General features: G+C 38.7%; 1 protein-coding gene across 5 annotated transcripts in view; it reads right to left on the reverse strand.

Moving 5' to 3' along the window:
- nrg3b (neuregulin 3b) overlaps positions 1-14143 on the reverse strand; it is a 251507-nt gene that overhangs the window by 139961 nt on the left and 97403 nt on the right. The window lies entirely within an intron of this gene.

Here is a 14143-nt window from a genome sequence, read left to right on the forward strand (position 1 = left end):
AAAAACAGTTCTTTAATGAATGATAAAGTTTACTGTCAACCTAATTATATATCGCATAAAGAGAAGTACACTCTGTGTATATAAAACTACCGCGTAACTTTGTTTTCAAGCCACTGGCTTAATGCTAACACGTATTGAGCAACACCATCATGCAACTGTCATGTAGGAAGTTCAGTGGCTGACAAAAAGTCAATAAAACCACCATGGGATCGCCCTATCGATGCTCCCGTTCAAAAAGATGCAACGGCGTTCCACAAGCGCCAGCATCAAAGCACGTCGCTGGAAAGGGAACGCGCGCTTCACTCCGGGCCTCCTGCCGAGCTCTGATGATCCGTTCTCTCCCTTCCCAAACGACGCCACACTGACTTCCAGGACCCGCCGCTTGGCAGCTTGTCATTTTGTGCAATTACATCGCAAAAGCGCCGCTTGTTTCCTGTAAGCCCCGATGGCGAGCGGGTAAACACTTTGCTCCCGCTGCATGATTATGATGATGATGATGATGATGATGATGTCGAGACGCGGCTTCGTAGCGACTTGCAGTGCCGTGGCATTAGGGTTCGTCTGTGTCCCAAAAAACTACTCTACATTGATTGTACATAATTGCTTACTTTGATGCATTTGGGGGGGTCAGTACGTTTTAACTTAAATATTGGAGTTGAGTCAATTATTTTACTTTTACCAGTTATTTTTACACTAGTAACTGTGACTGTGAATATGAGTATACCTTTATTTGGGCTGTAGAGTTTACTTTACCGGAGATTTGCAGTAAGTTAGGAACTGTACTAGGGATAGACCGATAATCGCCGATATATCGGTATCGGCCTTTTTTCCAAATCTGACGGCCGATAAAAAGTAAATCTAAAACCATTTTAATTTCAGGAAACTATTTATTTACATTTATAGTTGACTTTATAAGAGATGCTGCTGACCCTGGGAACCTTCTGACTCTTTTGTTTTTGTTTGACATTAAAACTAAGAAATGTGAAAGCTTAAGATTTCATTTTTTATCTTTATTTTCTACTGTCATAAATGGTATCTCTATAATAATTCAAAACTCTCTAAAACATGAACTCCATTTAACTTTTTAAGACGTACTGATAAACTTGTGAGTTCCCTGAACATTATTTTTTATTTTATTTAAAATGAAGTATATTGTCTAAGATTTTTTTTTTTAATGAAATAAAATCTACATTTTGAAGTCTGAAAAATTGTTCAGTAAGCATTAATGCTTTAAGACATGACAACAAAGTCAAAATTCAAATATAGGTTGTCAACCTCCTTGACTACTAATAATCGTCTTAAGATAAAAACATCGGCCTATCTCTTAACTGTACTGCATAATAAAATATGCACAATCGTGATAAGCGAGGAACCCCTGATTTTATTCCACGTTGGCACGATCTGATCTCTGCCTGTCAAGTATTGAAAAATAATAACGATTTTGATTAACCTGGAATTGGCTTCAGCCCACATGGAAGCAAACAGATGCAAGTATTCCCATCTCTAACAAGACACTGAAAGTTGGAACGCAACATTCTGCCCTTGAACGAGAACATTGTTTGTCCCTGCAGCTTCTGTCAGAGCTTGGCTGCGTTATCCGCCAATGACACGCCACATGGCGAAAAAACCTCGCGGTGATATTTGCATGCTGACAAACACATCAACTTAACTGTAAACAAAAAAGCCTTTGCGCAAAAATCATCTCCAAAATCAGACCGTGTCCCCTTTCAATTCCCGTCTCTCGTTTTATTGACGTATCGATTCCTGTTGAGATGCGAAACAAAACCTTCGCTATACAACAATCCCGAGTTTCTTTACTCTCGTTCCAAAGTCTAACATTGGTTGCTTTGACTTCACACCAGTCTCGCTGTCCTCCCCCGCAGCAAGCTAACGATCTCCTGCAGCACTCCCTCAGATCCTTCCTCCCACCGCGTCCTGCCGGCCTGACAGTCTCCACTAAGAATGTACGCAGGTATCATATCATTCTTTCAAGGTAATTTTGGGACAGCATGAGGTGAGTGCGAGATCCCCACAAGTAGAAACAACACCGCAGGACTTGTGTTGCCAATACGAAACATCGATAGCAGAGATTCAAAGATTTTGACATAACAAATAGGCGATGTAGCAAATACTACATGTTGGATTATGTAACGCCGGGAACATTTGGTACCCATGGTGAGAATTATTTACAGCTGTTAACACATTCTAAATGATTTTTTTTTTTTACTGTCCACAAAAAAAAAATTATGATAAAAAAAAAAAAAAAAGATCATGATCATGTAAATTCTATTTTGACAGTCAGAAACATTTTGCATGCATCATTTAAATTGAAGTCCACCCTGTCATTATAGGGTAACTATCATTTTAATTAACTCGCAGCCATTTTCACTGAAGCAACGCCCTTTGCTCCCAGCTGTTTTACTGGATTTGGACTGATTTTGCAAGGTCGACAGAATATTCTGTTCTATTGCTATAAAAACATGGAACCTACCAAAAAAAAAAAAGAGTAGAGTCTCTTCTTTCATCAGGAAAAAAAAAGTATATTTGTATCTGTTTCCGTTTTTCCAGCAATTAGCATTAGAGTATAGCTAAGTTTCATCATTATTCACAAAGCTTGTTGCAACACGGCCCTGGCTGATCTCTTATACTCTGCTGCCACCTGCTGGCCGGTTTTTGTAATAACTACCATTGCTTTAAGCATCATTTTCATGTCAGAAGCTGTATCAAAATCTTCTGTATGCACCAGCATTAAAAAACAAAAACAAACAAACAATATGGAACGTCTGAACTTTTCTGGGTGATATTGAGACAAATCAAAAACACCTATTGACTCAGAAGGGACATTTCCATTCTGATGGAACAACAATCATGACATACCGCAGTATTATTGTAAAATCCTGACAGCACACATTGCAGAAAAAAAAAATCATTTCAGCTTTCAGCCGGCCATCTTATCCACCGTATCTCTTGTGGACAGCAAATGCCAAAATGTGGACCCATTTTTGAATTTTTAATGGTGTCATACATCCAGGTGTCTCCTGGCTAAAGCCATTCACCCGCCCTGGGCAGAATCCTACGCCCGCTTCATCATTAGCCGCCGTAAAAAGTCCAAAGGCCGCGCTCCCTGCAGGGAAAGTCGTGCTGTGGCGCTGGAAGCCGAGCACACCGCGTTCCCTTGTTGTACTTTCAGGAAGAAATCACATTCTTTTCCGTGCTCTTTCAATGAAACGGCTACTTTCTCAAAGGCATCTTTTCACATGAGATGAGCGTCATTTTCATCAAGTAATACGTCTTTTACTGTCCGACAAAATGGTGGCATCACCTCTTACTACCACTGACTTGATTATCGATTTATCCATTAGGGTTAAATCTGTGTGCGACCCCTCTCCTAGCTTAAGGGGTAAAGTAAAGAAGTCCAATTTCACGGTGTCTCATGTAAAGAATGATGCGCAAAAGACGTTTTTACTCCAAGGCAAACGACAAACGCGACGATCCAAATATTGTTTTACTAACACATTTTTTGTCATTCACTGAGAGTTTGTGATGATTCACATAGCGTTTCCTTCCAAATGTTTCATTAGCGCAATATGCTCTTTTATTACAAGCAGTCAATGACCCTTGGAGTAAAAAAAAAAAAAAAAGGCCTCATACAAGCTGGACGCTCGCAGCTTTGTGACAAATGACGCCGCCGCCGACCACGGAAAATCATCAACATTCATTTAAGCTTGTCTACAGGCAAATGGTGGACATGACACGTTCTGATTACATTATATCGACTCTTCTTTCCTCGCCTGGAGTGAAGCTTTCCATATAGGCCGCCCCGTCTGACTAAAAGCAACCCTTCGGGCATCTTGCAGTGAGTAAGATCTAACATTTACAATAGGAACAGTTCGTTAGGCCTCCTGACAGGGAACGTATGCCTTTACTGGTTTAATGATCTGCGTCTATACAGGAGTGACAATTGAGAGCAAACTAGCACAACCGGCGGCCTGCGGTTTTCCACATCCAGCAGCCAGCGAGTCAAATTAGAGTTTGCTTCCAAAACTTAAAAGTGTTCAATCGACAGTATACCTACTGGTCCTGTGGCATTAAATGCTGAAGAGATGGTTATTTGACATTTGCTGCAAGCAGAGTCATTACCAAAATGTCAATATAAATGTATGTATGAATTCGTCATCTGTCACGTGATGTGCGGGGTTGGGGCCCAAACGTAGACACGGCACATTGAGTTGGGAAACAGAGAATTAAAAAATACAAAGTAACAACATTGAGCGTTCATCATTCAGTAAATCTTGATAGGGCGAGGCACAATTCTATATGACAGAATAAAGGCCTATTACGATAATAGAAAAGTCAGTAGACAAACTAAGAGTGACTAATACAAGCACATAACAACTGCCCACATTATCACACGACCATCATAAGGGACATAGTAACTGCGTAAGACTAGACAAACTAAGAGTAGCTACTACATCCCATATTATCATCATAGGGGTCACAGTAACTGCATAAGACTAGATAAATTAAGAGAAGCTAATACAAACACATTGCAACTGCCCACATCAGCACACTGCCATCATAAGGGACATAGCAACTGCATAAGACTAGAGAAACTAAGAGTAGCTATTGCACCCTATATTATCATCATAGGGGTCAAGTAACTGCATAGGACTAGACAAACTAAGAGTAGCTAATACATTCTATATTAGCATCATAGGGGCCATAGTAACTGCATAAGCAACTGACAAGTGTCATTCAGTAACTCTCGCTAGGGCAATGCACAATTCTATATGACAGAATAAAGGTAGATGATCAAACAAGGGTGACTAGACAAACTAAGAGTGACTAATATGCACATAGCAACTGCATAGCAACTGTCCACATGATGGCTTACCATCATAAGGGACATAGTAACTGCGTAAGACTAGACAAACTAAGAGTAGCTACTACATCCCATATTATCATCATAGGGGTCACAGTAACTGCATAAGACTAGATAAATTAAGAGAAGCTAATACAAACACATTGCAACTGCCCACATCAGCACACTGCCATCATAAGGGACATAGCAACTGCATAAGACTAGAGAAACTAAGAGTAGCTATTGCACCCTATATTATCATCATAGGGGTCAAGTAACTGCAGCGGACTAGACAAACTAAGAGTAGCTAATACATTCTATATTAACATCATATGGGGCCATAGTAACTGCATAAGCAACTGACAAGTGTCATTCAGTAACTCTCGCTAGGGCAATGCACAATTCTATATGACAGAATAAAGGTAGATGATCAAACAAGGGTGACTAGACAAACTAAGAGTGACTAATATGCACATAGCAACTGCATACCAACTGTCCACATGATGGCTTACCATCATAAGGGACATAGTAACTGCTTAAGACTGGACAAACTAAGACTAGCTAATATATTATCATATATTATCGTCAAAGGGGACATAGTAACTGCACAAGAAAACATCAACATCATAACACAATGACCCAAACCAAAACACAGTCATAATTAGTGCCAAAAAAGGCAGACATGAACCCAGTCCCATTTTATCTGAGTTACATCAATGTGTTTTATTCCAGAAATAAACACGATGAAGCTATTTTGTTGAGCTCTTTGTGTCGCCCCGCACGCACACTATTCCTCGCCACACACTAAATTAAAAAGAACAAAAACTACCCCAAAAATCTATATCCAGTTATCCGTGGCCATGAGCTGTGAACCCCGCGAGAACCCAGCGGGGGCGTTGAGATGCCCTCTCGCCGCACCATCTTTGATTACCGCACTTCTAACCTTTGGACCGCCAACACTTTGATCGCGGCTCGGCGATGCACGTGATCCTACTCCAGCTGTCTATACGTTCTCCTTTCATCACGCTCCGCCGCTGAATTATAGATGATTGTGTGCGCATCGAGGAGAATTGCTTGGCAAATGGCGGCATTATAATAGTGGGGTTGAATACAAGGCCAGGAAATTGTATTTATTAATGTATAAGACAGGGGTCTGCAACCCGAGGCTCTCTCGCTGCATGTGGCTTTCATCTAGCTTCTTTCATTTGAAATCACTTTGTTTATTCAAATGTAATTCTAAATTCGAAGGTTGTGTTTTAGGATGAAGTTTATGAAGTTGATGTTGTCAATTGCTTATTATAAATTAGCTACTCTAAGTTTGTCTAGTCTTACGCAGTTACTATGTCCCTTGTGATAATGTGCCCAAGTCCCTCTTAGTTTGTCTACTCTTATGCAGTTACTATGTCCCTTATGATGATGTGCCTATATTAGTCACACTTAGTTTGTCGAGTCACTCTTATTTCATTATATCAGTCTTTATTTAATCAAATAGGCTTTTTAAAATCACCTTGACAGCTGACTGTAATAAAATGACCGAAGGTTTGCTGCGGGGGGGATAGTTTAAATTTGGCTTTTCATGAATACAAGGAGGAATTGAATAGACATTGCCTATATTACTTCGAAAAATGCTTCAACCAATCTTTTTTTTTTTTTTTGCGCTTCATTGACTTCATAAATTCAAATATATGCCGTGCTTTCCTCACTTTAGATGTCAAAAGTGTTGCGTGGCTTCAAGTGGAGCGCTTAATACCGCATGTTTTATACATTTTATTTTATAGGTTATAGCATATGATAACTGCTATGTCTTATCATAATCACCACCACCACCAACTGCACTTTGATCTGCCAGTAAAAATCCCGTCCAGGACAATCTCTTGACACTTCTCCGGTGTCACAGAGAAGAGCGCCTAATGATGATGGTTCTTCAAAGACTGAGGAAATGAAGTCTCGCTTCAAGTCATCATTTTTTTAAACTCTGGGATTTTTTTGTACAATCCGTGTAGTGATACAGAGCGCTGATGCCGACACCACAGACTGTCTCAGTGTGAAGAAATTGGCCTGCGGTGAATATCCTTTGCCTGGTCGGCCATATCTGCACAGCTTGAAACATTTATCAGTGGGAGTCTATTACAAATAATAAAGGACTAATCAATGGGAATTTTCAATAATTTACCGCAATTTATGAATGAAATGAAGATGCATTCAAAATTCACAAGCCTCTAACTCAATCAAGCTTTTTGACCCCTTGCATTTTTGATCCAGTTATTAGATATTCCTGCTCGAAGCTTCATACCATGCGTGCCTAATGCCTCATCCAGCCTGGTGCAAAATGATATCCGACCCGCACAACCGTTTGCTATTCAGTAAACGGCCCATGTTGTTCTCAACTAGAAATAAATATTTTTAATAAAAAAAAAAGTTCTTAAAAAAAAAACAGTTAAAATCCACTTCCAGTAAAACCAGCAGTTATTTTTATTTTAAGTGGAGTTGTCGGCAGCTGCTGAAGTGACTAAGCGTTACTTGTAAAGTAACTTTCAAATTAAGGTAATCAGTCAAATAACTAAGTGAGATTACAAGTTACTTCACTTTTCAAATCAAGTAATCAGTTAAGTAACTCAGTTACTTTTAAAATCACGTAATCAGTATTAATTAAGTTAGATTACAAGTTATTTTACTTTTAAAAAGCAAGTAATCAGTAATCAGTACCTAAGTTACTTTAAAAAACATCACATAATTAGTAAAGCAACTACGTTCGATTACAAGTTACTTCACTTTTCAAATCAAGTCATCAGTAATCATTAAAGTAACTCAGTTATATGTAGATTACAATTTACTTTTAAAATCACGCAATCAGTAAAGTAACTACTAAGTAATTATGTTATGAAGTTACTTTTTCAACACTGTTCAAGAGGTATGACAGCCCAATGTGATAACAGTAACTACAGCAATGCATGCTGGGAAACGCTTCCTCCTCCAATTCTCTAATGTGCCACTTTTTCCCTTCTTTTTTTTTTTTTTAAAGCAAAAGCTAACCCAGCTAACGAAAGGCTACCCGCAGGCATTCCGCAGCTCCATAAAAATGCAATAAACCATACATTTCAAACAGAATTTGTTGACATTCAGCATTTCATTTTGGAAGAAGCAGAAATAAATATTTGATAGGATGTAAGGGGGAAAAAAAAATACATCTAATCTAAATGCATAGCCACGAATGCAGAAAAACTCCAAAGGAAGCCCCTGTACATAAGAATTGACTCATTTGATAACACCAGTGTCAAAGAAGCGAATCAAACCCAACAATCTAAACCAGCAGACGGAAATTTTAACAAGCTTCTAAAGATATTTGTGTGTAGTTAAGAAAAAGGACAACACAGCGCGGCCAGAACATCATTTTAAATCTGGATTACATAAAACTGCTAGTTAATCTTACCTCGGGCAGCCTTTTGCCATACACTGTACAAATGCTTGCCGTAATCCTCGTGTGATTGAAGCTCGGCTACATTTTGAAACTTTGCTTAATGGGCGCCGTTCTGCTTTTTAAGGACCTTCTAATTAATCTGTGCTGGGATTTTTATTTTTTTTTGTGTTGCACTTTGCAGCCACCGATGCTGACACTTGCAAGTTATTCTGCGGGAAACGATTAAGTGGGAAAATTGAAAATCATTCATGTATGCGATGCATTAGAAAATAGATTCTGGAAACGGGGGGCGGTGGGGGGGGGGGCGTCTTTTAGGGGCCAAGCAATTAGAAACGGGTCTTTGGGCGTCCTTCGTTCACGTGTTGGACGAGTTGATTATTTTACATTATGCATGTGTTATGTCACATCGCCTCTGAGTCATGTTGCCGATGCGTGGGAGGACTCTTCACAAATGCTGCACTAGTCCGAGTCATGCAGACTCTTTCACTCGTGTACGTTTCAAATGTACTTAAATGCCACTAGAAACGATCATTATCAGTCCACATCGTTTCCTAAAAAAAAAATAATAATAACGTCATTATGACATTGTGAGATAAAAATGGCAACCAAAAAAAAATATTTTTTCTCAAGAGTACTATTCAGTATTTCACTGGCGTTATACAAATTCTGTTTTCAAACGATAACCCTTCTATAACATTTTTCCTATTATTGTTCGGCATACAGTTTACATTACAATGCATCCATTGTTGTGCGGCATATTTGCAATATAACACGTTGTCCATTCACTTTGCATGAATAGCACGCAAACTGTTTATTTTAACGGAGTTCGCATGCAATGTAAACAAGAGTTATTATTCATTTTACGTTTCTTTTTATAAGCATTATATCTTCTTATTCAGCATACAATTTTAGGACTTTATCGTATTTTTAAAAACAGTTGGGTCAAAAATAACCCAACTATGGGTCAAAAATGGACCAATACACTTTACGGGTCAATTTGACCCAACTTTGAGTCAAGAAATGGCTCTTTTAGTGAAAAACAACTCATAAATATTGGTCAGATCTTTTACTTGCGTAAAAAAAATGGGTCATTTTGTCTAAACAACCCAAAAAGTCAAATTCACCCATAAAGTGGATTAGTCCGTTTTTTATCCATAATTGGGTCACTTTTGACCCAACTGCTTTTAGAGTGACGGTATTGGGTACTCAAGGAGGCTGCCCATGCCAGCCCTTGATACTTAAGACAAAAAAAAACATTAAGTCCTCCTCGGCATTATAATGGGCAATTTCACACATCGCCGATTCGATTAATCTGTCCATTGATTTTTTTTGTTGATAAATTCGAGTCAAAAAAAAACAAAGATTTAGTTACTGGTTTGGTGTGTAATGTGAGGACAATTGTCATAAATGTTGATCGTTGTTTCTCAAAGAAAAAGTTTTATTTCGGTTCAAACAAAGATAATTAGTCCGCTTTCTTGAAGAAGTACAGAAATCTGAGAATATTTACTGTTGAGGAGATGAAATTCTGAGCATCTGAATTAATTAATTATCAAAAATAATTAACTCATTCACTCCCAGTGATTTTCACTGAAGCAACCCCCTTCGCTCCCAGCTGTTTTACAGGATTTTGACCGATTTTGCAAGACCCACAGAATATTGTGTTCTATTGCTATAAAAAAAAAAATACATGGAACCTACCAAAAGAAAGATTACAGTCTCTTCTTTCATCAGGAAAAAAAAAGTATTTCTATCTGTTTCCGCTTTGCAGCAACTAGCATTAGAATATAGCTAAGTCAAATCATTATTCACAAATCTGTTCAGAACTTTGTGGAAATCAGCTTGTTTGCAGCATGGCCCTGGATGATCTCTTATACTCTGCTGCCACCTGCTGGCCGTTTTTGTAATTACTACCATTGCTTCACCCGTTCTCTGCAGTTCAGAGGCTGCATCAAAGCCTTCTAAGCATGGAAAAAAAACATTTGAAAACGTATAAATACGTCCTTGGGACACTTAAAATATTTAAATAGAACGTATTTATATGTTTTTGGGAGTTTTCAATCGTTGCACCACTAAAATTATAGTGAGTAAAAGTGGTATCAGACAATCCCTGCCATGCCGCCAAAACTCCAGATTTTAAGTGTGACAAAATGAGAAGAAGATGTGCGGCTATTTGAGTGCCGAAAAGTCTTCATGAATACTTAATTCGGGATCATGCAGATGAGGGCGAGTGAACAGATCGCCCCGCGTGAATTTGACAGTCTGGGCGCCGTCTCTCGTTGAAGGTGGAGCGGGTCGCCATTGGATATTCTCCCAATGTCATTTGACCCTCACCTCCTACAAAGAGCATCCGAAAACGCTTTCCAAAACAGCTCAAATGAAGGAATGTTTGCGGAATGCTGAGTGAACGCTAAAGACAACAAGTCGCCCGACCTTGAAAACTGAGCCGGAGCGCTCAAATGAACTGGCAATATTTAAATACAAACACATCAAAAACATGCTTTATTGTTATTATGAAATGGAGACGTTAGACTGAATTAGTGTTCTAGCCTCCGTGGCAATCGAGTATCCTTCCCAATCATTACTCTAAGAGTGCTTGCAGAGGCACGGCGACCATTTTGAGCCAAGGTTGGGCATCTGTTGCGTGGAGATTAAGCCAGATCAGAAGATCACACATACACACACTGCTTTCAATCGAGCTTTAAAAAAAAAAGAAAAAAAAAAAAAGAGTGAAACGATATCCCCGTCTGCTTTGATCACACACAAGTCACAAACGTACAGTTGTAGTTGTAGACTGCCTGCCATTCCCTCGCTCGCCTCTAGGGCAGCACATGTAGTTTTGGATTATTCAATAAGGAAAAACCTCGATTAATTTGGAGTTTATCACGCCAAATTCTGGACTTCTTATATGAAAAGGTTTATCTAAAATGGTTTTCATATATCAAAAGAAAAATACCAAACCAATGCATTGCTTAAATGTAATTAATTTATTTAGAATCAAGTACACATTTGTATTTACTTGATTTTAGTAATTTTTTTGCACACTTTTTTTTTATATTAGGGTTATTATGTTTATTACACTTAGTGTATTCGCAAATTCACCTGTTTGCTGATTGTTTTGAACCTATCCCTCACTTTTCATTGAAAACCCATCTATTTTCATATTTTTCTTTTTTTTAATTGCCATTTATCTCCACATTTTTGATACTTATTTTAATGAGCATGAAATATTTGTGGCTTTTTGATATTCACGGTTGGATAAATAACGGGGTTCGACTGTCAGTGAACTGTAGTTTCATTGTAGATTGGTCACCTCTTTCAAATACCCCAAAAAATACATAATGTACGCTATTAAATGATTGTTTTTTTTTTTTAAGTAAAAAAAAAGTTTTGTTATTGTATAAATCAAAAAATACAAAAAAGTACATTGTAGAGGAATACTTCATTAAATGGAACCTTTTCATGATCAATCACTTTTATAATTGTTGGATTCCAGTCTTTAAATATGGCTCCTAGCCCGATAAAAGGCAATACAACGTGAAGCATTTGGCTCTTGCTTAGCCACAAAGCGGACAAGCCAAAGACATTTAAAGGAAGGAGGCGTCACATTGTGCTAATATTATGGCACAATGCAGGGAATAATTTTACGATCACCCCCGTTAAAAGAACCGCTCCATTAAATCCGATATTCCTCTCGACTGTAGCGGACTCGTTGAGTTTTCCTCTCATAAATAAAGTCGCGTTTAACGCCAATGTAGTAATGAGTCAAATAATAAAATTTTTAAAAAAAAATGCATTCAATTTGGAATCTCAATCATTTCCAATGAGCGTGTTTGAATTGTATCCATACTGGAGTGTTTGCAAGCTGCTTCAGAAGATAACAGCTTTCACCAGCTTTTTTAAATGTGCTGGGAAGGTCGTTCCAGGGCCTGCATAGCAACATTGGTGTTGCCAGTCATTATAGCTGATTAGATCTAAGCTCAAGCCTCAAGTGGCACTCGGTTATATTTGGCACAGGCATTTTTCATGCTCGACAGGTTGACTGAAGAAAAAAAAAAAAAAAAAAAAAAGTTCAATGACAAGGAGTGATATTAGCGTAGTGTGGAGTCTGCTTGTCTGCTTGTGAACTAGCGGCATCCATGTGAATGGGGAACAAACGCATGACTGAAATTGACAGGTGTCCTTTAAAAAGGGACACGCCAGCAGATGAGACAAAAGTGTTCCCATTCTGGTCGATACGCTCAAAGAGAGCGAAGGTGACGGAAAGTCACGACAAGCATGCAAACGCCAATACCGCACTGTAGCGCGTCTAATGAGACACCTTTAGTACACGTCATATACATGCTAATGTGTTAGCATGCTAGCACACAGCCAACTTTAAACTAACACCAATTTGCATGAAATGCACAAATATGGATGAATGTAGAATGATGTTGAACGATACTAAATGTTACGGAATGATATTATCATCATTTGGAATGAGAATAAATGGGGAGATTTTTGGCATGTTGAAAGTAGCGATTTTCAATATGCCAAAAATCTCCAAGGTGAATTAAATGTGCTGAATTGAATTTCAAATGGGAACAATGTGAATCTGAGTTGTTGAATGTGTCATTGGGAAATCCATTGGGATTTGCTTTCTTTTGGCGGGAAGCTCTTATGTTGAATGTTCCCCATTGGGAATGAATTGGGGAATTTTACGTTTAAAATGTTGCATTTGGGGAAAGTCGTTGACTTTTTGGAATGACAAAAGTAATAGCTGGCAAGGCGTGAATTTGTGAAATATCTTGAAGTTGGAAAGATGCGAATCGGCTGAATTATGTGGAAGTAGAAGCATGTCAAAAATAATGCGCGGAAGAAAAAGAGAAATAACATCTCGTGAAGGTAACACAAATTTGCATGTCAACCAGCATCATTGTCATGAAGGCACAAACTGAATAATGTTCAGAAGAAGAATCGCTTAGTATTTGCTATTTTTAACCACATTTTTATTGCGCAATCTTCTTAATTTGCGGAGATTAGTGTTGTCAATCTTTATCTGGGCACTAAAACACATCTGTCACTCACATGTTCCAATACTTTATCATAAATTTAAAAAAAAGGGTAATTAATTAACTGATTAATTAATTAACTGGCTTCACTGTTCCAATACTTTTGGAGGGCAATGTAGCAAGATCCCTTTTGAAATGTTTGGATTTTTCAATTTTTTTTTACACATTTTTACCGCTCATTGGTAACATTAACAAACAGAATGAACACATGAGATGGGCAACATGCTGTATGGATTGAATTGATCGAAATCCGTTTCACACAGTAATTAGTGTGAACGGGTAAAGCCAACCAAAGCGGCGAGACGACCGAAAGCGGGCGTTTGCGTGACAGTAGTTAATTCATCTGACAAGCGAGCGCGCGCTTAACTTTGACACTCAATTAGAAATGACACACAGAAACAATTTTAATGTCCTCTGTCACACTAATATTTCATAGGCTGACATTAGCAATGATAAAGGAACATGTCATCTTGGAAGCGCCGATGAAGTTATTAACTTTTAACACACAAATTAAACGCGACTGCTTTTGCCCCCCGGAACGACGAGTCGTGGCTGCTCGTCTTAAAAATGAAAGCGGGGAAATTCTCGGGAAGCCCGGCCGAGGAAATTGGCTTGGACCGACTGTAAACGGATAACAATTTTATGTGGAGGTGAAATGATGGCATTTGGTGATAGCAGCCAGTGAAGAGCTTCCCCATCACTTTCCGCCGCGAGGTGTATGAATCCATCCGGCGACGCCATTACGGGCGGCGGCTTCTATTGCTTAAGAGCAGTTCAGGGAACATCCACTTTGCTGGTTGACTGCAAGACGCGCAC

This window comes from Leptonotus elevatus, chromosome 20, assembly GCF_054856555.1.
Source record: "Leptonotus elevatus isolate MCC_2025b chromosome 20, RoL_Lele_1.0, whole genome shotgun sequence".
Classification (NCBI taxonomy): domain Eukaryota; kingdom Metazoa; phylum Chordata; class Actinopteri; order Syngnathiformes; family Syngnathidae; genus Leptonotus; species Leptonotus elevatus.